The sequence below is a fragment of the Pristis pectinata genome, chromosome 33 (assembly GCF_009764475.1).
Source record: "Pristis pectinata isolate sPriPec2 chromosome 33, sPriPec2.1.pri, whole genome shotgun sequence".
Lineage (NCBI taxonomy): Eukaryota > Metazoa > Chordata > Chondrichthyes > Rhinopristiformes > Pristidae > Pristis > Pristis pectinata.
This window is the reverse complement of record NC_067437.1, coordinates 14,674,355-14,699,464: the sequence shown is the minus strand read 5'-3', so window position 1 is coordinate 14,699,464 and position 25,110 is coordinate 14,674,355. Positions and strand designations below refer to the sequence as shown.

Genomic DNA, 25,110 nt, shown 5'->3' with positions numbered 1-25,110 from the left:
TAACCGAAATTCTCCAGCCCTGTCAACATCTTCATGAATCTCCTCTGCACCATTTTACATCCTTCCTGTTGTGTTGTGACCAGTCTGTACTCATTTGGTTACGACAGTGAAGCAAGGAACAGGAAAATTCAATTCTTGGTCCATGCTTGGTTGCTAGTGTTAGCTAGTTACCTTCAGCATTCTGAATAAGAATGGGGAAGATCATCCCGATGATTGATATCCAGTAAAAATGAAAAGTATGTCGACGTTGAGTGAGAACAGGACTGGTGCTGCTCAACACTCATTGTTTAGATTCATACATGACAAATTATGTGACCATAACCAGTATCCATGGAGGCATATCCTTATCCTACCTTGGGTGATTGACAGCAGGAAAAGATAAAATACACACTTTTATCATGTTCAGTCAAATTACTATTTTACCATAATGTAAGAGTACCATTATTTTGCATTAATTGTAAACATAATTTTAGTTTAAATTTTCCATCAAATATGCACTGTCGCTGCCAAAAGAAACATCTAGTTTAATTCACTAGCAGCAAGGTTATGAAAGGATGATGCTTTGTGGTTACAGGCATTGTGAAGACAAGGGTAATTGTTTACTGGAAACCCACCTTGCTTTCAAATACAACATGCCAGTTCTCTGATTTTGTCAGTTTTTTTTATTTGGCCTCCCACGTAATTCTACAGTTTTTGCGATAAGCTTGCAGACTTCCTGCCTCAACCCCCTCTGTTTTACTGAAAGCAGGAAACTGTACTTTACTGTGACGTTGCTGCCTCAGTTCAGGACTCTGCTGCTCACCTGTCAGGATCAGGATCCACATTTCAAACTGCTGTGCTGGAAGTAACTCCGAATGGCAGAATCTGGTAGGTTTCTGGTGTTTGGATACTGCTTTTTCTTCTATTTTTCCTTATAAAGTTAATGCTTGCTTTCACATCATGGCTGATAGCTGTTTAAGCAGAATGACATAAACGCAATGCTAAATTCAAAATGTGAAGCCTTCATTATGATACTGTAATGATTCAGAGGCTCTAATCTGTTAACTCAGTAATCTGTTCATAGTATGTGAATATGTAAAGGACTAAGAGGAGTGGTGTATGTTTATTGTATCTATAAAGCAGAAGCATACTGATTGTTTAACCATTATTACTATTTGTCAGAGTATTATGATCAGAGGCATTTTTATATATTTTGTTTGCACGTACTTAACTGATAGACCATGTGTGCGTGTGGAAGTATTTGCTATTCAAATCGAACCACAGTAAGAATAAGACAAAATTATACAGATATAAACTCCTCAGAATAAGCAGCTAACATTAGACAATGATGTCTAGGGGTGCTGTTAAAGTCACTGCCATATGTTACAAATGATTGGTGAAGGTGGATTTTGTACATTTAGATGAGGGACAGTAATGTGGAAAAATGCATTTTCCTATTACTTTATTGCAATAAGATGACCGCAAAATAATTCTCTGAGAGGCTCAATGATTATTTTCAATTGTGGAAGGAGGCTATTCAGCCTGTTATATCTGTTCTAACTCTTTGCGTTATCCAGCTCATCCCACTCTCTTTCTCTTTCCCCACATTACAATTTTGTTTCCTTTTATTAAGCTTTATTCTCACTTAAAAGTTATGGTTAATTCTACTCCATTCACCTTTCAGACAATTTCAGATCATAGCAGCTCATTGTGTTAAAAAAAATTCTCCTTATATGCCATATGTTTTTTTTCTGATCATGTTAAGTCTTTATCCTCTGGGTACTGATTCTCATCCCACTGAGAACAACTTCTCTGTAAATACTAGAATTCTTCATTATTTTGGATACCTCTATTAAATCTCTGCTTAACATCCTTTTTTAAAAGGAGAATGATCCCAGTTCAGATTTGGGATGTAGGCTTGAATCCCAGCTGTTGTTCCTAGTGTTCCAGTAACTGCAGGGAAAATCTAGCGGTAACATTAAGGTAGCGTAGCTCTTCTTAAGAGCCCCTCGGGATTGAAGATAACTTATTTCCATTCTAGCTTTGTGGGTTCTGAGGTAGTTAATGAGGCAACTTGAGGACCGTAGACTCTTCCTCAGATGAGACAGGTGATAGCCAACTGGGTGGGCGGGCCGGCGGGTTGTTTGTGATAACATCATAGTGACGCCTCCAATTCTTCACTTTTTAGAATAATATTAAAATTAAACTGACATTGTTGCAGGTGGCTCACCACCTAAGCTTCTTCCATGTGTGCTCACCACAGGTAATTTAAAAAGCAAAACTTGTTCCAAAAACCCTCTCTCCAAGGTTGTTTTTATGTGTCATTACAGTTTCGGGTGTTATACCCAGGTATGAATTTCCCCTGTTTGTACCTACAACCAGTTCCATCAGCTATTGAACATACATGGAGTTATAAAATCTGACAGCAGCCCCCAGGTTCGCCCAGTGTGCTACAAGGTCAGTTATACGGCTTAGAGTGAACTTTCCTTCCGTGTAGCACCATCTTTTTGTTGGTAATGACTAGAGGAATATTGTTAAAGGAGCAATGCCTGTAGCACTCATTCATATCCGACTAATCAATGGATTTGCCTTGAGGCAATTCTCACATACATCAATAGAGAGGCCAAAATTTCAATCATTACATTATGGCTCAGTCTTCCAAGGAAACAGCACTATTCGGACTGTTTGATCTTTAAGCTATTACAGGGATTTGACCCATTCAGCAGGACTTGCTCTGACACACAACTATGATGTAATTGAAGGGTAGAATGGATTTCCGGGGCTGAGTGAACACGTCTTGTCGTAGTTTGTTGCTTCAGCATAAATCTGATATTGTTGATCAAAAAATATGGATTTAAATCTGTTATCAAATTTAGCTCCTCTCATTTTATGCTGAAATATATATACAGGAATTAGCTTCCTATTGTGAAGCAAAATTTTTGCAGCAGGCATGACTCAGACAGCAAAAACAAATATCAAATCTGTGCCAACAATCCAGGGAAAAAAATAAGAAAACATAAATTGTCTCCAACTTGATGGGTTAAGAACATTTCCTGGGAAGAGGAAGAGGTTTTATCTCCTCTATTGCAATCTCACCACGAAGAGGGCATCCAATTAGAGAAAAAAGTGAATAATTATTAACCCACAGTATTATCTGGTATTCTTTTGGTGCTATTTATATTCCTAATGTGAGCTGGCTCTCCCTCCTCCTCTTCCTCATCCACTTAAGTGGTGATGCCTGCCCTAATGTCATGCTTGCCTGCATTCTGTCTGTCTTTCTACCGCCATTCCTGTGCACCCTTTTGCTTCAGTCATCATGTTGATCCATTCACATTTCTGTGGAAAGTGTTCTGGAATGCAGACATGTTGTACTGATCCAGAATGGTCTGCCTGAAAGAATAGTAGAAGTAAATTCAACAATAACAGTGCAAAGGGGAAGGGAAGGAATAACTGAAAACAAATCTAAGGCTGCAGGGAAAGTCCAGGAGAGTGGAACTAATTAGTTGCCCTTTCACAGAGCCAGCCTAGGAAAGGAGACACAAATGACCATCTTTGGTAGTTTATTTTGAGAAGTATAACTATTTTCAGCCTGTGGTAAGTCTTAGTGTGTATTGGTGTGAAGATTTGCCCTGACTTGAAAGCCATTGCATATGTCAAGAGCTTTATCACCCATGTACTTTCAGTTAATTATGTGCTCAATCATGAAGAAATTCTTTATGAAGGGGAGTCCTGTTGGGCTAAAAAATCTCACTATTAGGCATGCTCAAAGCAGCTGCGCAGGTTGATTCTGTGGTTAAGAAGGCATATGGTGTATTGTCCTTCATCAATCGAGGAATTGAATTTAGGAGCCGAGAGGTATTGTTGCAGCTATATAGGTCCCTGGTCAGACCCCACTTGGAGTATTGTGCTCAGTTCTGGTCGCCTCACTACAGGAAGGATGTGGAAGCCATAGAGAGGGTGCAGAGGAGATTTACAAGGATGCTGCCTGGAATGCGGAGCATGCCTTATGAAAGCAGGCTGAGGGAACTTGGCCTTTTCTCCTTGGAGAGGCGGAGGATGAGGGGGGACCTGATAGAGATGTATAAGATGATGAGAGGTATTGATAGGGTAGATAGTCAGAGGCTTTTCCCCAGGGCTGAAATGGTTGCCACAAGAGGACATAGGTTTAAGGTGCTGGGGAGTAGCTATAGAGGAGATGTCAGGGGTAAGTTTTTTACTCAGAGAGTGGTGAGTGCGTGGAATGGACCGCCGGAAACGGTGGTGGAGGCGGATACGATAGGGTCTTTCAAGAGACTGTTAGATACGTACATGGAGCTGAGTAAAATAGAGGGCTATGGGTAAGCCTAGTAATTTCTAGGGAAGGGACATGTTTGGCACAGCTTTGTGGGCCGAAGGGCCTGAATTGTACTGTAGTTTTTCTATGTTCTATGCAAAGCTCCACAAACAAAGCACCATGAGTTTATAAAATCCTCATTCTACCCATACCATTGTCTTCATACTATTTCAAAGAATAGCTTCATGTAATACATGGGAATATATAACAGATAAACATTGTCATTCTAATGGCATCGAAACAAAAGCTACCTCAAGCAGCCAGTGGGAATGAATTTAAGATCCTGGATTCCTCACCTGCAGTCACTATATGTCTCTTAATGAGTGGATGCACTCAACTAGACCTCAGGAATACAGTAATTGGGTTGATCATCATCTTGATACAGCTGTCCATATCTAATGTTATGGATTGGCCGTCCAGTGTAGAAATCAGATAGTCCTTAGTTCCATTGATTTGAAAGGAATCAGAAATTGGGAGGTATCTAAAAACGATTAGATCACACCTTAAATGATGCAAATAGAAATGTAAGTAGCAGTTTGACAACAATGTGCACGGGATTACCTTCAGTTTAACCATTTCATCTGCACATAATTCAGATGTGATCAGATTTTGTATGTGTTCCTATTGTCCACTGTATTATAACTTAACTCCCTGTAAACGTAGAGAATATTCAATTAGCATGCTATTTATTTGGTTGGTCTCTTAAAATGATTGAAAAATTAAGTTGTTGTCTTATACTCAATGCTTTCAACAACAGTGTACTGTGTAATTAACATGAAACTATCACAATAACACCTTTCATTTGGCTTGTTTATTTACTTACTGCAATATCATCAAAAACCTGCCACTGAGTTGGATGGTCAATGGGTTTGTAAATTGTTTGTTACTCAGTTGCTGCTAGTTGTGTATTACTAATGCTAAAAATAACCTTTGTTACAGGTACCCAGCATGCAAAATTGTATTCTGTTGCATAGGTTTTTAACATGTTGTTCGAGTGAGTTTGTGAGTATCGTACAATGGGTTTGAAAGATATATGTGTCATGATAGAATAGCATACTTTGTTAAGACGTGGTGAGATGTAGGTGTGTGGTTGGGATAGTGACAAATAGTGTGCTGGGGCTTATGAATATTAGAAATGATGATTGTTAGAGAATGTTGTCAGGTGCCTAGCAGGCATAAGCATGTGAGGTTTAGTTGATGGGAGATGAGTTTGATAAGATTTTCATTAAACCACTCATGTCAAGTGTTCACCCTCTTTCAGCACTGTATTCATGTTATTGGGCTTCACTCCTGGTGTCGACCTTCAGTGTAGTGTCCTCATCCTATCACTGTTACTTAACTATAAATCTCCAGGGTTTCATTTGCCCATTCACTGGAGACTCTTTCTCCACCTCAACCAAGCTTCCAAACCTGTGGAATATCTTCACCTGCAGGTATGGGCAATAAACATGTCTTTAAGAAATGCAAACAGCCTTTCATCAATTTTGAATTGAAGCTCATGGACATATGCTGAGGAAACTATTGGCTGAATTCACGATGGATAGGAGCGCAGATTTTGTGTGTACCCTATACTAGGATCGGGAGGGCATCAGTTAATCACACATCGTAATCCCTGCATGTTTCCTCTTATTATCCTATTTTTCCCATCTCAATGTTGCTATATTTAGTGAGAAACAGCACTGATATTGAGTTATCAGAGAGGCTCACTCCTGAAATATTTTTAAAAGAAACTCAGCCGAATATAATGGTTGTAGGACTGAGCTTACAACACAGGCACCCTGGTCTAGAAATTGCTTTACCATTATAATTCATCCTAGTCCTGTTTGTAAAAGTCCTGTAAAGGTTGAGATCTGCAAAGTTCACAGAGCGATATTGTCAGGTTTCACTGTGTAGCAACACTACATCAGTTCCAGCATTGCATATTCTGTTGGTCTGTTACAAATATTTGCACCTGCCAACATTTAGGCTCACAGGTGTTATCTCTGCTGCCAGCTCTTAAGAGGACATGCCACAATACAAGCAACACTCTTCTATTCCAGGGAAGTTTTGCTACTCAGTGAATGAATGCAGTGTTGGTGGGAGGGGATGGGAGAAGGACCTGGACATGCTGGTGAAAATCATTGTCCACAGGAAGCATTTCCCTGTGCGGTGGTGCACAGAGACGCTCCAGGCTACAGCTGGACACTTCTGTCAGGTTGCCAGGGACATCTCTATGCAGAGTAATGCTATATGTATGCATTCTATGGATGCCTGCGCTCTGCAGAAGCCTCCAATGGTAGCAAATCCTTGAGTAATCTGCCTGCTCCTGTGGGCTGAAGGAAAAGTAGATGCTCCCCTTGAGTAGGAAGCTTGGGTGACCTGCCTATGCAGCAAAGAGCTGTGGCGGAGACCAATGGTAGAAACATGGAATGATCCAGAGGTCAGAAAACTAAGAATGACTCAGGCAGTGACTTTGACCTCCCCAAGCAAAACAGTCAAGACACAAGTGAGAGTCTCTCTTTGAAGTCACTAGAGGACACAGATCCCAGTGAAGACAAAAAAAAGTGTGATTTGAGTATTAGCCCTTTAACTAGCAGTTTCAGGGGAAATAGAATTAGTAAAAGTTGATTGTTCTGTTTGAAATTTTTGGGCTAGTGAGGTTGAAAACCCTGCAGATAAGTTTTGTCTGCTACACTAGTGTTGACACTATTTGAAGGAATTTTTACAGTAGAAAAGAATGTGCCAGACAAATAAAATTCCTGCCAAAAAATCAGGGGTTAAATTTCTCAAAGGACACCAGATTCCCAAAAATGGGTAAAGTAAGAACACGAGGAGTAGAAGTAAGAGTAAGCCATTCTGTTCCTTGTGATGCTCTGCCATTCAATGAGATATACCTCTATCTTGAATATACTCAGTGACTGAGCCTCCTTAGCTCTTTAGTGGAGTGAATTTCAAAGATTCACCACTCTTTCAGTGAAGAAATTCTTTCACATCTCCATGCTGATTGGCCAACTCCTTACTTTGAAACTGGGTTAAGTAGCTTTTCAGCTGTACCATACCACTTAATTTAGAGTTGTATAAAGGAATTTCTAGACGCTAGCCTAGAAATTCCTGTCTTACCTTTTACTTGCACTAAAACTGTGTTGCATACTAAAGTTGTTTTAAAAGGTCTGTGGCAAGATTCTTAGAACAATATAATCAGGCTTCCTGGTGCATTGACACTCTTCTACAGTTCCAGCAAGCACTATTGTGTTGGTCCTTTGTAAGATTTTGCATTTGCTGGCACTTAAAGGAAATATGCACAACAGAAACAACACTCTTGCAACCACTGGAGAGTGTTGCTGGTTCAATGATGAGAGAGGGGACAGAGAGTGCCACTGTGCCTGATCTTATGGGCTGAAGGAAAACTAAATGAAGTCTTACCTCTTTGAGTGTGGTGCTTGGGCGACCTCCGTAATGCAACCATGAGCAGCCAACTGTGAGCTGTGGCATGGATCAATAACAGTGGTCTGGAATGTTTCTGTGGCTAGGAATGCGAGAGTGATTGTGATTTGACAGACTGTGAAAGCAAATTATGCAATTGTGTGAGACTGTTTGAGGGTGCAAGAGGCCACAGGTCTCATTGGTAAAGCAATGTATGCATCAACATTGCAGCTCTGTGAAATCTAATTGGAATAGGTTTTAGGTAATGAGCCTTTCTATGCTTCCTTCCACATGGGCATGTGTACAACACCCTATTTGTCCCCATGTCTGCTTATATACTTGACTCGTCTCCACATCTTCCAAAGGGGTGGGGGAATGTTAGTTCTAGACATTTACCCATTGGAAGTAAATTCTGAATCAGAATCAGATTTACTATCACTGATTTTTAATGAGGTGAAATTTATTGTTTTGCAGCAGCAGTACAGTGCAAAGACATAAAATTACTATAAATTACAAAAATAAATAGTGCAAAAAAAAGGAATAACAAGGTAGTCTTCATGGGTTCATGGACCGTTCAGAAATCTGATGGCAGAGGGAAGAAGCTGTTCCCGAATCGTTAAGTTTGGGTCTTCAGGCTCCTGTACCTCTTCCCTGATGGTTGTAATGAGGAGAGAGCATGTCCCGGATGGTGAGGGTCCTTAATGATGGAACACGCGAGACAATTGCGTTGGACTTGTGGCACTGCCTCTTGAAGATGTCCTCGATGATGGGGAGGCTTGTGCCTGTGATGGAGCTGGCTGAGTCTATAACCTTCCGCCTCTTGTGATCCAGTGCATTGGAGACTCCATACCAGGCTATGATGCAACCACTCGGAGTGCTCTCCACCATACATCCATAGAAATTAGTAAAAGTTTTTCTAAGAAATTTGTAAGAAAATCTCCTCAAACTCCTAATAAAGTAGAGCCATTGGCGTGCCTTCTTCGTGATTGCATCAATCTGTTGGGCTCAGGATAGATCTCTGAGATGTTGACACCCAAGAACGTGAAGCTGCTCACCCTTTCCACCACTAACCCCTTCATGAAGTCTGGTGTGTGTTCTCCTGACTTCCCCTTCCTGGTGTTTACAATCAATTCCTTGGTCTTGCTGACATTGAGTGTGAGGTTGTTGTTGTGACATCACCAACCAGCTGATCTATCTCACTACTGTACAACTCCTCTTTTGTTTGCAAAAGAGTCTTTGAAGATGTAAAGAAGGTTCAATCTTAACTAAGAGAAGTATATGGTGCAAGAAATAAGGCTGCAACCTAGCAAAGAATTGAGTTTGAGTGTTGTCCCTTTAAATAGCATCCTTTTGGAAGAACAGTGTCAGTAAGAGCAAACTGTTCTGTGATCAATCAGGATGAAAATAACTCTGGAGTTATTGAGTTAATGAAATTGGATGTTGTACACCATGGATGCCATTTGGACAAGTATTACACTGGAATCATTTTCCTAGACCTTTTGAAAATCTTACAAAAAGGCAGAGATCAGATTTCTTACTGGACACTAAGAAGTCCAGCAATGGTTGCAGTTTTGCTCAACTCCGGGATATGCCTATTTTTAACTCCACATTACTTTTATGTATCTAGTGCTATCAAGCAGCATTTGCTTAGCAACAACCTGCACACAGAAGCTCAGTCTTGGTTCTGCCAAAGTCATTCAGGTCCTGACCTCATTACAGCCTTGGTCCAAACATGGACAAAAGAGCTGAACTTCAGAGATGAAGTGAGAGTAACTGCCTTTGACATCAAGGTAGCATTTGATCGAGTATGGCATCAAGGATCCCAGACTAAACTAGATAAGGAGCTCCAAGACTTAGACCCAGTGGCTGTGAAAGAATGGCTGTACATTTACAAATCAGGTTAGTGCATGATTTAGGGAAGAACTGGTGGTGTTCACATTGTTCTTCTTGATGGTGAAGTTTGCAGGTTTGAAAGGTGCTGTGGGAGTAGCCTAGGCAATTAACTGCAATGCCTTTTGTGGATGATATATACTTCAGCCACTGAGCCATTAGTACAGAGAAAGAATTTTTAGAATGATGGATGGGAAAACCGATCAAAAATGCAGCTTTGGAGGTGTCAAACTTCTTGAGACTTGATCAAGACATATCAAGGCAAAGTGGAGAGTTTTCCATCACACTTCTGGTTGTGCTTTGTAGATGGTGCAAAGGCTTTGCGTTGCCAGAGGGTGAGCCACTTGTCACAGGATCCCTAGTCTCTGACCTGCTCTTGTAGCCACAGTATTGAGATGCCTGGTCAAGATGAGCCTCTGGTCAGTGGGTGACCCCAAGGCATTGATGGTGGGGGATTCAGCAACAGTAATGTCATTGAATATAAACAATAGATTGTTAGACTCTCTTTTGTTGGGATATGGTCATTGCTTGGCACCTTTATGATGTGAACCCTACTTGCCACTTATTAGCCCTAGCCTGAATGTGATCTAGGTCTTGCTGCATACAGATATGAACTGATTCATTCGCTGTTGAGTCGTAAATGGAGTTGAACCTTGTACAGTCATCAGAGAACATCCCCACTTCTGACTTATAATGGAAGGAATGTCATTGATAAGGCAGCTGAAGATAGTTGGACCTAGGACACCACTGAATAACTCCTGCATTGAATTGTGTGTTCCTATAATATAAGCACTTTCATAGAGGCATTGTGAGGTTAATTGATTCCTGTTTGTTAATTTGGACATGAAATTTGTCCACCCACCCCCACCAACCTCCACTCTCGCCACCCTACCAATTGCAGCAGTTTAAGGAGCATGTTGTATCTTCTGGATAATGCACAATTCACTGAAGGCCATGATGCTATTTTTCTCCTCTGCTTTATCCACAAAGATCATTTATAAATCAATCTTATGTAGCAATAAAATCCAGATATTTGCCTCAGTGTGCCCAGGATTAGAAAAAGTGAAATATCAGGCGGTGAATACTGATGTCTCAGAGGGATTTGAAAATGAGGAGGAGAATTTTAATAGCAAAACATCATTGAACTGGGAGCTATTACAGGTCAATGAGCACAAGGACAGCAGGTATCCACGAAAGTAACAAAAGATTGCACCAAGTACAAGAGTAAATCTATTTTGCAGTTTAATTCTTCTTTACAAGTAAACCTTGTGTATTGTTCCTGTGGGAGCTTCACTGCAACTGGTCTATGAAGGCTTGCTGCTTTCAAAAGTGAGTTTCCATCAGCTGCTTTGGTTACATGCATCCCAGAGCTGGAGGTTGGGGGCTGAAATGAGAGAGCAGTTTGACGTGATGATGGTTAGCACTGAATTTGCAAGATCACATACACATAGCCCATACTCATGTGTGAACAACAGGAACCTGCAATCTTGGTTTTTATGTGGTCAGCACCACATTAACTGCAATGCCTTTTGTGGATGATATATACTTCAGCCACTGAGCCATTAGTACAGAGAAAGAATTTTTAGAATGATGGATGGGAAAACCGATCAAAAATGCAGCTTTGGAGGTGTCAAACTTCTTGAGACTTGATCAAGACATATCAAGGCAAAGTGGAGAGTTTTCCATCACACTTCTGGTTGTGCTTTGTAGATGGTGCAAAGGCTTTGCGTTGCCAGAGGGTGAGCCACTTGTCACAGGATCCCTAGTCTCTGACCTGCTCTTGTAGCCACAGTATTGAGATGCCTGGTCAAGATGAGCCTCTGGTCAGTGGGTGACCCCAAGGCATTGATGGTGGGGGATTCAGCAACAGTAATGTCATTGAATATAAACAATAGATTGTTAGACTCTCTTTTGTTGGGATATGGTCATTGCTTATTTATTTATTGTACTGAATGATATTAAACTAATTCTGGTCAAATTCCTGCAGCTGAATCTAGTTTCTGGAGGAGTAATGAATAATCTTCTACTTCCCTGCTGCTTGGTCAAATTCTTTTAACATGTGAAAAGAGATGAGTATGAACCATGGTTGCTAATACTGCTAGCTAACACTAGGCTCATGAACAACAGCATCTCGAACATTAAAAAATGCTCTTCTTTAAATTTTCCTCTGAGATGAGGAAAAGGCTGTTTGATTGAAAGCCAGGAATGATCCAATTGAAAAATAAAGGACTTATTTGCTTTGTAATTAGTCAAAGGAAGGCCATGTAAATGGACATGTTCGGTGACCAACAATGGGAGTGTTTGGGCAGAAGTCATATGACAACAACCCGAGGAGTTCATCCAACCAGAGTTGCTGGCCTTATTGTCAACAGACTATTTAGACATCGTGGGAGAAGGCCCTGTCCTCACCCAATGTTTACACAGATGCTCCCTCCAGCAGAAATCATGTCAGAGTCAGAAACAGGAAACTCAGCTGGTTTTCCACTTCCCTTGTAATAGGAAACATCAGGGGCAAGGAGAAGGCATTTGGCACATCCTCATCTAACCCAGTTCACCCATTACATCATTGAAATACATTTTAATAACAACCAAGATTGTTTTGCCATGCCTCATACCAATATTCATCCTCAAAATAAAATTCCAGCACTACTTAAAATTGATATCTTCTAGTTTAGTTTAAGGCATATCTTGATATTAAAATGATGATACAAAGATTTATGCAACTGATATTACAGCATGCCATTTCTTGGCAGTGGATTCCTCTAAGCAGATTGATTGAGAAGCTGCCAGTTATATTGGCTGTGTGTACCAGCACCCGCAGGTTTAGAGCAGTGAATGTGCAAGATGCTTCACACATATGGTCTGGAATTAGAAAAAAACGTTTCCACAGGAAGCATCAAAAGTTCACTCACCTGGTATTTACCAAGAGAATTATTAGGAAAAAAAATCAAAACAATTAGATATTAAAAGATTGATTGCATTTTATATAACACCCTTCACACCTTCCTTCTAAACTGTTTAATAGCCACTGAGGTACTTTTTGAAGTGTAATCACAGTTATAATGTATGAAACACAGCACTAATTTGTACACAGCAAGTTTCCACAGGTTTGATAATGACCAGTTCTTCTGTTTTTGTGATGTTGGTTGAGGAATAAACATTGGACATGATACCAGAGGTATTTCCCCTGGTCTTCTTTGAAAAACCATTGTGAGATCCACCAGAGTGATAGTCGAGACCTTAATTTAGCATCTCATATGAAAGGTAGCACTTCCAACAGTATAACCTCTATCTTCACTGCTTGAGAGCATCAACTTAGCTTTGCAGAATAGGATACAGGCCCACAGCTCTCTGACCCAGAGGCAAGAGTGGTACTCTATGAGCCACAGAAAGACGCACTTAACAAATTAACACTAAGTAGATGCTGGTTTTATTGGAAAATGTAGTGTACTGTGCAGTATTGCCAGGTTCTCTCCATAAGCACTGCCACCAATTTTAAAAGTCTTCCTTGTTTTCAAATCCCCATCAGCCCTTGTGCCTCCCTTTCTCCATCCAACAAAGCCCTACAAATCTTTGCAGTATCTTAATTTGTTCCCTTCAACATTATCAATTTTTTTATTGCCTCACAATTTCTTTCTGCTGCCTTGGTTTTCTCTGGAATTCTATCCTCAAATTCTCTGCATCCCTACCCACCCCAAGGAGTTTCTTAAAATCTACCTCTTATATGCATTCTAATATATAAATTCCTTTTGATTACACTCCTGTGAATCATTTCAGGATATTTTACCACATTAACAGTGATATATAAATGCAAGTTGATTTCACTATTGTTTTTCCTGAATCTGGCCTAGAATTTTGCTTGGAATCCTATAGCCTGTGTGGGGAAAAATATTGTGTAGGTCCAATCCCAAAAACGTGTGGCAAAAAGGGTGCATTACTTCACTACAGATTTCTCCCATCCACCCAAAGTGTTTCCCTGCACTCAGGTTCTCTTCATATTATAGTACAGTCCTGGGAACAACTCACTGATTCATCATCTTTGGAGGGAAATGAACAGTTGACATTTCAGGTCGAAACCCTTCGACAGTCTTGATGAAGGATCTCGATCCAAAACATCGACTGTTCATTTCCCTCTATAGATCCTGCCTGGTCCACTGAGTTCCTCCGGCTCCTTTGTGTGTTGCTCCATATTTCCAGGATCTGCAGTCTCTTGTGTCTTCACTAATTTTCCTTGTTTCTGCCTTGGCAGATCTGTCCTGTTAGTGCAATAGCAATGGGTGGCAGTGCATGTAGTACTTCACCTCAGGGGCAGAAGGTCACAAGATTAGTTGTAGACTCTTGCTTCTTATACAGGAAAAAAAAACCACAGAATAGGGTTGACAGCACTTTAGGACTGCCCTGAAGTTCCAGTACCTCCTGGAAAATAGCTGGTAATTCAAACTAAGATCTTTATTAAATAAAAGGAATCCTTACAGTATCATGCAGCATTCTTACTATGAATTTCTTCCACAGAGGCAGATAGAGACAGGAATGTTCCGCACAAAACAATGTTACAACACAGAGCGCATTTGGTGCATGATACAATTCTTAAATTGATACCAACCAATGTTACCTAGGCTGCATACTTTACAGTTTCCAGGACTCTGCTGCAAGTGAGTCAAGCAAAAGATCACTAGCTGGAATTTTTAAACAATCTCTTTTTTTCATTTTGTTTGAATATTTTTGTAAAAATATTAATGATGACATTAGGTTTAAGAAGGTTGTGAGGATGGGCATGTTGGCAGGCATTGGCACCAGGACAGTTAAAAACAGGAGATTGTGCAATGACACCTCCAGAATGCAGGCAGTTGAATCTTACCCTAAATGCCAGACAATGCCCACATAATGAGTCAATTCGTTATTGCTTCAGGTTTCCGTCAGCTAATTTATGCCACAGAGGTGTTACCAGCAGCTATAGGGAAATTCTGCACTACACAGTTAGCATATGATGCTTGTTCCCTAAGTCTTTGAGTACTTGGAGGTCAGGAATTAATCAAATCATTCCCACTGTTCACACAGGAACCCAACATGGTGTTATGTAGAATTATATAACTTATGCATCACAGAAAGAAGCCCAAACAGCCCCAATTTGCTTTTATGGTGCCTTCTACCACCCCTCCATCTAACCCTTCAGCATAATCTCTCATTGTATCCTTCATGTTAACCTAGCATCTATCATCTATGTTATTTACAGTGTTATTGAGGTAACACTCTGTGGTAGAGAGATACACGTTCTACCCATTCTCTGGTAAATGGATTTCTGCTGGATTTCCTGGTCACTTTGTTACATTGGTTGCCTCTGGTTTTGCTCTGCCTGACAAGGGATAGAATTTTGTCCTTATCCATCACCTGCACTAAATGTAGAGCCGTCTTTGCATTGTGGTTCATTTCCAAAATTTGAGCTATTGCATTGTCTAGTCTATCAAGATCTTTTATAACTTTAAAGACTTGTAATAAGTCATCTCACAGCCATCAGTGTTTATGTATTTTGAGTCCCCATTATTGACTCGCTATGTGTGCCAATCACTCAAGAGCTACACAAGCAAAACACACATTCCCTTTTAAAATTGGGGCCACTGTGTCTGGAACAATGTCAGATAAATCATGTGAGAAATAAAGAATTGGCTTAAACACTGACGACAGTGCATGGGTCAGTTTGTAAGCTGTGGCTTGCATTCTCTTTATGTTGTCTAATATAGTTAAACACGATGCTACTGCACTTACAGCCAATCTTTGATGTACAAAAAAGATGAATTATTGGAAAATAAATTGTGGAAAATTGAAGTGACTGGACAAAATTCATTCTAGATATTATGGTACAGAGTATTTCTGTGGGTGAGAGTGGTGCGCTATTTGTTATAGCAAAAATTAGTGTTGTAAATTGAAGACATGGTCACTAAGGAGTCAATGTTGTTAGGGCGAAAATCCAAAAATCGAACTTTCATAAAGGGAGGAATTATTCTAAATGTTTCAATGCCACAATCTAGTGGTACAAGCAGGGATCATCCATTCTCATGTTTAAAATGTGAAGGCTATTCATTTCACTTTTCAGAGACTTAAGTAGTTGGCCATTTTCAGGATTTCCCACACAGAAGGACAGGCATGTATTTTAGACCTGGCATCAGATTAGTCAGACAGGTGGAGACTGAGAAAAGTTTCAGACCTGATTTTCTTCTGACAATGAGGCACTGGTGCAGCTGGTGGTGCCACTGCCTCACAGCTCTCGCCACCCAGGTTCACTCCTCACGTCCAGTATGGAGCTAGTGTGCTCTCCCCTTGTAAGCTTCCCCTAGATGCTCTGGTTTCCTCCTATTTCCCATTTGTTGGTATTTTCATTGTCTACTCTAAATTATTCCTTAGTGTTGTAAGCAGTGAAAGAATCAAAGGGGATTTGATAGGCATGTGAAAGCAAATAAATCACAGGGCACAGGGGCAATAAGGAAAGAGGGATTGGGACAATTGGGATTGCATTGCTGAGAGTCAGCATGGACCCAATGGGCCAAATAGCCTCCTTAGTTTCATAGTAAATAAGGTAGAGATGAAGGAATGGGACTTTTCTAGGTGATCTTCAGGCTAACACAGGTGTTAGATACATTACACAGCAGTTCAAATTCTCACTGCCGTTTCGGCTTCCTATTGAGTGAAACAACAGAAGAACACAAGGTAGTTCATAAAGAGGATAAATTTCCATCCCTGTCTCTTATCTCACTTTCTATTGCATTATGGGGAATAGTGAGTCATACCCAGAAAGGCATTGTGTAGGAGACAAGCAAGCTATTGTCATCGGCAACTACTGTGATCTCCTAGCATTATTATGATCAAAGATATTGCTGAACATGTTAATTTATTTTAATGATCAGCTGCAGAGAATAGGTTGTCACAAGAGCATAGATGGAGGCCCAGTGCTAACCTGCCTTTTAGCTGAGGTATACGGCCAGCCATGGTCCAACATTTATACTCCACACAGGCCTGTTTCCATCCTTCTTCATCTCACCCTGTCAGCACATCTTTCCATTCCTTCCTCTGTCAAGAATTTCTCTGGAATCCTCTGAAATACATTCACGGTATTTGCTTCAATTCATGTGATAGCGAGTTCTACGCTCACATCAAGTTTTTCCTCAATTCTCTTTTGGATTTATTAATGACTATCTTGTATTTACCTCCATAAGTGGAAACATCTACTTTCACTTTCTCAAATCCTTTCATTATTTTAGAAACCTTCTCTTTCCTGGAGAATGGAGCCAGTCCTGATGAAACTCCTTGATAGTCATAATTTTACAGTTCCAGTTATGTCCTTGTGAACCTCTAAAACTTCTATACACTTTCTATAACATTAAGATCAAAACTACAAACAATATTCCATATATTGGCAACCATCAGTGTTGGGACATCATAGATATTATCCCTTTGTTGCATTACTTGTACCATCTGGGGTTGTGGAGTGCCTAAACAATGTCCAAGAAGCAAATGGAGACATAAGAGACTGCAGATGCTGTAATCTGGAGCAAAAAACAAACTGCTGGAGGAACTCAGCAGATCAACCAGTATCTGTAGGAAAAGGAATTGTTGAGGTTTCAGGTCAAGACCCTACATCATCTTCTTACTCCAAGGAACAAATTCTTTGGCAATTTGCACATTCATATTTGTTAGCATTGTGGTGTCATGCAAGTACTATTTTGCCTCTGACTCATCTTTGACCCTTTCCATTTCAAAGTGATGTAGACCTGCCTCATGGTGGCTTTCCACTCACAGAGGTCCAAAACAATTGATTCCCAACCTCTTGAGAAATTTTCAAGCGGATATTAACAAAACAAAGTTTGGGTCTTCCAAGCTAGTGTTTGCCAATGACTGGCTCACAAGCAGAATGTTCTCATATGATTCACATGTCCCAACCATCAGGTACATCTCTGTATAAGGAGCACAAGCACAATGGCTATCTTAGCTTATGCAGGACAGTGAAGTTAGGACATATGTCTAGGATAGTACAGAGACGTCGAAGATGTATAGTTTTCTTCCTTGAATATAAGGAGTCAACATTTTGTTGTCATGCAGTAGATTTCAATACTCCAAATATGACCTGATCACCTCAGTGCTGAAGAGGAAGGTGATAATTTCCCACCCACCCAACTGTCAACCTCAGATCACTCTGGGAGGATCTCAGCCAGCTCCATCACAGGCACAACCGTTCCCACCATCAAGGACATCTTCAAGAGGCGGTGTCTCAAGAGGCTGGCATCCATCATTAAGGACCCTCACCATCTGGGACATGCCCTCTTCTCATTACTACCATAAGGAAGGTGGTACAGGAGCCTGAAGACTCACACTCAATGTTTCAGGAAGAGCTTCTTCCCCTCCACCATCAGATTTCTGAATAGTCCATGAACCCGTGAACTCTACCAACTTATTGCTCTTTTGCACTATTTTATTTATTTTTGGTAACTTATAGTAATTTTTATGTTTTGCACTGTACTCCTGCCACAAAACAAATTTCACCGCATATGTCAGGGATAATAAACCTGATTCTGATTCTGAACCAGGAGAGCCGGAGGTAAAGTAGGTTAAATGGCACAATGGATATACATGATGGCACAAAGAAACTGTGGTTAAATTTTGGAAATTATTGTAGTCATTACATTAGAAAGTAAAAAATTAACATAAGTTGTTAACTTTCTGGATTTCTACAGTTTGGTACACTGAATTGGTAATGCATGAGAATGTGAGATTTCTATTAATAAGATAAACTATAGGCGTGTTTCAGGATGAATGTTTTAACAAGGCACCTGTTGGAGCAGAACTGCCTATGTTTATTCCCGTTAGTTTTGGACACCCCCACAGATAGAAACAACTTCTCTACATCTATCAAACTTCTTTCAGTATTCTTTTATCAATTGTTTGCCAGTGCAGGACTGGATTTCAATAAATATCCAGTGCTCACCTAAAATACAGGCAGTCAAAAGATGAATATCAGGAAGGCTGCCTCTTCATCCACCCCTTGGATGCTCATTGCCTACTGATGTATGCAGGAGCCTTTATAGGAGACCTGTTTAACTCCATCTACAAGTTTCAAATTTAAATAAAAAAGGCTTGTCATGCAAGCTCTTTCCATCTGACCCAGGCAGCTTGTGGTCTCATCAGAGGGCGTGGGAGGAGGCTTAGCTTCTCCCAGCCTCACAAATGACTACAGCAAGTGGACACCCATCCTAGCCCTTCTCTCCTACCCTGTCCCTCCACCAAGCACACCTCTCCACACTTCAAGGATTGTTTCTGACCACTCTTGCCTATGGATGGAAATTTAAAGGGGACCTGAGGAGCAAGTCTTTCACAGAGAGGGTAAGTGGGTATGTGGAACAAGCTGCCAGTGGAAGTAGTAGAGATGAATACAATTACAATGGTTAAAAGACGTTTAGACAGGTAACATGGATAGGAAAGGTTTAGAGGGATATCAGTCAAATGCAGGCAGATAGGACTAGTTTAGGGAGGCACCTTTGTCGGCATGGATAAGCTGAGCCAAAGGGACTGTTTCTGTGCTCTGTGACTCTATGGAACCTTAATGGCAAGTAAGCTATATTATTTATGTAACAGGAAAGGCCATAGGCTAGATCCCTAGCTTATGCTGTTATTGAGTGAAAAAATGGATCCAAAACTGTCTCAGTGGCAGGAAGCGAAGGGTAATGGTTGGTAGGTATTTTGTGACTGGAAGGCTGATACTGAATGGAATTCAGTCCAGAGAAATGTGAGGTAATGTGGCTGGGGAGTGGCAGCAAGGTAAGGTGATAACCAATAAATGGGAGCATGGTGAGTGGTGTGGAGGGACAAAGCACCATTGGCATGAATGTCCACAGGTCCTTAAAGGCAGCAGAGCAGCTTAAGGTGATTAAAATGACATGTGGAATGCTTTTATTCATTAGCTGAGTCAGAGAATATAAGAGCTAGGTGGTAACGCTGGAACTGTGCACAACACTAGTTAGACCACAGCTGGAGTATTGCGTACAGTTCTGGTCACCTCATTACAGGAAAGATGTGAGAGGGATGCAGAGGTGATTTACAAGTATATTGCCAGGACTGGAAAATTTTAGCTAAGAAAAAAGATTGGAAAAGCTAGGGTTATTTTCTTTGGACCAGCTGAAGCAGAGGGAAGAGCTTATTGAGGTGTATAAAATTGTGAAGCACCTAGAAGAAGAAAGTAGAAAGAGTGTATTTCCCTTAGTAATGAGGGTGAAGAAACAGGTTCAAATTGGTATAAAGTTTAGAAGGGAAGTGAGGAAACAATTTTTCATCCAAAGGGTGGTGGTGGTGTGAAACTCACTGTCTAAGAGGTGGTAAATGCAGAAACCCTCATCATATTCCAAAATATCTGTGTGTGTTTTTGAGGATCCGTGACCTATAGGTCTACAGACCAAGTGTTCTTTACAATATTTTTATTAATTCCACAAAGAAAATACAGAGTACATGAATCGAAAAGAATATAAAATACTACTAAATACAATCTGTTAAATCATACTTGAAATCACAATACTCTATATTAGTCATCAAAAAAGATAATTAATTAATAATGAATAAATTGGAATAATTTTATTATAAAAAAAATCTAAACCCAACAGACCAAGTGCTGAAGGATGAGACTAGGCTCTTCTTCAACCAATATGGACACAATGGACAGTGAGATCTCCTGTGTCATAAATTCTCTATGCCTCTCTGAATGAACAAACTAGAAAGGACCCTACAATTAACCCTTGAGTCCTTGAAAAGCAGAAAGCAGAAAAGTCTGCATAGAATCCTTATTACTCGCCTGTGTCCTTTACTGGAATTTGTGTGGGTGGGTGTGTATGTGTGTATGCATGTGCAAGTTGTGCGTGTGTGTGCATGCATGTATGTGCTTTGCATACCTGCCTGCTTGTATGCATGTGTTCCTGCTTCCATACCTGTGCATGGTGCATTCCTGCATGTCTGTTTATTTGTGTTTTACGCTGTGTATGTGTGTGAGAGTGTGTATGTGTGTGTGTGTGTGTGTCTGCACGTGTGCATGTATATGTGTCTGTTTGCGTATATGAGTTAACAATACTATGCGACATAGTGTGTTCTCCATGGAGAACCACTGGCTAGCTGCAGTACATGTGTCAGCACATTCCAGAATTTCACATCTGCACAGTATGGAGCAGAAGAATATGGTGGAGGTCAGATTCAGGTGCATTTGATTCCTTGCTGCACCCTTAGATCCACCATTGAGCCTTATGTTGCTCTATAACTTATTGAGCCAAGGGGATGGATATGCTTCGTATCTGGCCTCACATCTTTGCACCAGCCATAGCTTTCACATCCACTGCAGTCCTTTAAAAAGTTGCCAACTTTTAAAAAGATTAAAGAAGGTAAGTTTGTTTTTACTTTGTTTTAATTAATATTAATGTTTTGATTAATTTACACCAGTTAAATGTGTTTAATGAGAATTTATTTTTATTAATTAATTTTTCTGAGCTATTTGCATTTTTTTTCAACTATTTCTAAGCGTCTTTGATCATAAGGCAATTTGGAAATTGTGGCAGACGTTCTGATGGACAAGCAGTCAAAAGTGGTCTGTGGGTGGGGCCTTACTTTCCAACCATCTAGTTGCTGCTCACAGCCTGTCGCACAATGTGAGCAACTAAAGCAATGAGGACCAAGGAGTTACATAGCTGTCAGAAGTTAATGCGATCACTGGGTCCATTTCATTGATCTATTGCATTGCCTTCTGTGCTTCCCTTTCTAGTATCAGAATTTGCCATAGTTACAAAGTTTGGCACAACCTCAGTTGCCCTCTTGGGCATGGGTGAGACGGCTCTCACTCCTATAAATCATCCTCACAGGTCATTTCCAGAGAACAACTACATTAACCGATATCCAGTTATATGATCCGAATGCAGGAATAATACTCACTTAGTGAACTGAATGGATAGCTGGAGTTAAGATACAGATCAATATGAACTACTCAAGCAGCAGAACAGCTTCAAGGGATCAGATGACTCCCCCACCACCCCAGTTCCTAGATTCCTATATCTTTTAGTTGGATCACTGAACTTTTTCTGCTTGAACTCGTCCAGGCTTGGTCAGTTCTGTCGTGCTGCGGGTCCCTGAACATAACACTGAATTGACTGGAAATGTGAGCCGCTGTTCTTTCTCTCCCTTGTGTGTAGGAAACAATTGACAGTTTGCCATAGTGAAACTTGAACTCATGACCTATGGCTTCACCAGTTACAAGGTAACAGAGACTACATTAAATCTGATTTATTATCTGTAAGACACTTTTGGATGTCCTGAAGACATGAAGGGCACTAAACAAAGGTGTTTGTTCTTTCTTCTAGTTTCTACAATACATCTGTGTTTGTTGTGATCTGCCAGGAGTACACCTGCAACAAAACTGAAAAAGATCAGTGCCACCCAGGACAAAGTATCACAGCTAATAATCTGGTGCACTTAACCAACACCCAGTCTACTTCCCTAAACATTCACTCCCTCCACCATTGACAATTACAATTGCAGAGTGTATCATCTACAAAATATAACTGCCTTTGCTCAGCAGGTAGACAACATTTGCCATACCTGTCGACCCTGCCACTTTGAAAGACAAGTGCATCAGATGCAGAGGAGTGTCACTGGCAAATAATTTCCCCTACCTGTCCCCTGCTTCGAGGCTTATGCTACCCTGACTTAGAAATGAATCACCAGTGTTGGTTCCAAATCCTGGAACTCTCTATCTAACAGTCCTGTGGGAATACCTTTGCTGTACATGCTGCACTGGTTCAACAAAACAGTTTATCATCAACCTCTCAGTGGAAATGCTGACTTTGCCAGTGATGCCCACTTCCTGAACAAAACCTCTATCTAACTGCTCTAGCACAATTTAGATTGCACTGCCTGTAAGAGCAAGAGGAACTGATTGATTTGTAATTTTCAAAAGGGATTTGAATAAATAGTTAAGGAGAAAAAGTTTGCAGCACAACATGGAAAGAGGAAGGAACTAGGACAAGCTAAATGATTGTTTCTAAGAGCCCACACAGGCCTGAGTGGCTGAATGGCCAATTCTTGTACTCTGTGATTCTGTGAATAATGACTGAGTTTAAGAAATGAACCAGATGTGATGAGGGAGTGTTTCATTTCAATTACAATTCAAATGCTGGACAGGCAAAGGAGGATTGGTGCAGATTGCTTTCAATACTCAGCTGAAGTCACACTGTCCCAATTCATATATCATATGGAGATGATAACATTTGCTTTCCTACATAATTCTTTGTTCCTTCCTTCTCCATAGTTCTTCCCTCCTCTTCAGAACATAAATCTGATCGCAGGGTATATTTCTACAGAGGCAGAATACTTTTTGGTATCTCATCCACTTGTTTTTGAGTCTGTATAATGGAAAGTCTCCCAACCAGACTTAATCCCATTCCCATTCAATAACAGCATAGAGAAGAGTTAATGGATAACAATCAAGATTGTGAAAACCTTAGCCCTTTATTAGCCCAAGAGCACAGGCTATCTTTAGTGCCTCATTAGTCAGTATTGAAAACAATGGCCAGGAGTACACTATTTGACCCCTGGAGCCTTCTCCACTACACCATTTTTTATCTGCTCCGCCCTATATGTGACACCAGACTCCACCTTTTGAATCAGAAGAGTGTGGGTTCAAATCCCAATATCCCTGGGTATTGCTCCAGTGAAGTACTGAGACACTGCTGTGCTGTCAGAAGTGCCATTTTTGAGATGAAATGTTAAACCAAGTCTTGAGCAACACACACAAGATACTGGAGGAACTCAGCAGGTCAGGCAGCATCTATAGAGGGAAATGAACAAACATTGTTTATTTTCCTTTGGAGACATGCTTTCAACTCTTTAGACCCTTGAGCTCTGAAATTCCCTGTCTCTAAATCCTTTTGCCTTTCTTTCCTCCTCTAACACCTCTCTAAAAGCCATGCCCTACTTCAACCTTTCGATCAGCTGCCTAATAGTCTCTGTACATGGTTCGGCATCAAGTTCTATTGTATAACGTTCCTGCATAACACCTGAGGGCATTTTACTGTTGTAAAAGGACTATGTAATTTAAGAGGTTATTGTTCTTTCTGAAGTCTAAGAGATCATATATGCAATGTCATGGCCAGTATGTGGGATTTTATGTGTATTGGCTGCTGCAATCAAACATTACAACAGTGAACACACTTAAAATTTACCTGCAAAGCTTCTTGAAAAGTTTGAGATCATGAATTGTGCAAATCATTTTTTCCTTTTGTTCATTCTTTATGTTTTAACTGCAGTAGTACAGATTTCTGTTCCATCTGTGAGCAATGTTCACTACAACATATTATCCTTGCAAATCCTGTTTGCAGAAACTGAGTGATCAGCAATCACAGCTATACAGCACAGAAAGAGACCATCTGGCCATTGTATCTATGCTGGTTCTTTGAAAGAGCAATCCATTCCTCTGCCCTTTCCCCATAACCTTAACAATATTTCCCTTCAGTTGTTTAATTTCTTTTCAGACGTTGCTATAGAATCTGCATTCACTGCCCTTTTGGACAATGCAATCCAGACCATAACAACTTGCTACATAAAACTAGCTCTTCTGCTAATTGTCTTAATCTGAATCCTCGGGTTGCTGACCACCACCCTAATTGTTCACTTCCTTCCAATTCCCAACTTTCCTGCCAGTGCAATAACAGGCATGGTCTTTGATACAATATAGGTGAGGCACATTCAGTTCCATTTGGGTTCCTGTTGGTTCTCAATTACTAGTAAATTCTCAAGGACATTATATTGTTTCTAGGCTGTGGGAAGTTGCACTGTTGAGGTGGACAGCTGCTGAGATCCTGCAGCTTCTGTATCTCAAGCAGCTGTAACAACGCTGAATAAAGCATGAGGCACAAGCCAAGTCAATCAGGACTCGGTATGAGACATTGCGCATGAAAGTTTCCACCCTCCCCCATCATTCTACAGACATTTACATACATTAAAAATAGAAAATGCAGGAATTACTCAGCAGGTCAGGCACCATCTGTGACAAGAGAAACAGAGCTCATGTTTGAGGACATTGATTTTCATTAGAACTGGAAAAGGTTAGAAATGTAACAGGGTTTTAACAAGTACAGTAGAGAAAAAAACAAAGGTTAAATGACAGTATTGAAAATAGTGTTAGATAAAAGGATATGGTGGTGGGGCCAAAGAAGAAACCAAAGATGGGTGATGAGAAACTGCAAACAGCATCACAGAAATCACTGCCTGGAATAATTGGAGTGGTGGAATGTGAAATTGTTGATCTCAATATTAAATGCGGAAGGATGTAATGTGTCTCATCAAAAAATGAGGCTTTGTTCTTCAAGCTTATATTGAACTTCATTGGAACAGTGCCAAGGACAGGGATGTAAGTGTAGAGTTTGGACAGGCAACTGGTAGCGCAAGGTCACATGTACAGCCTGAATGGAACTGGTCAGCAACACAATCATCCT

At 40.5% G+C, this 25,110-nt stretch overlaps 1 protein-coding gene across 1 annotated transcript in view; it reads left to right on the top strand.

Annotated features, from left to right (window-relative positions):
* Window positions 1-805: 805 nt before the first annotated feature.
* The window catches only part of LOC127585685 (ankyrin repeat and fibronectin type-III domain-containing protein 1-like), a 101,426-nt gene continuing 77,121 nt past the window's right edge, over window positions 806-25,110 (top strand). Inside the window, exon 1 of the mRNA XM_052043357.1 lies at window positions 806-867. The gene's annotated coding sequence lies outside the window, so the exon portion shown is untranslated. The remainder of the gene's footprint in view (window positions 868-25,110) is intronic.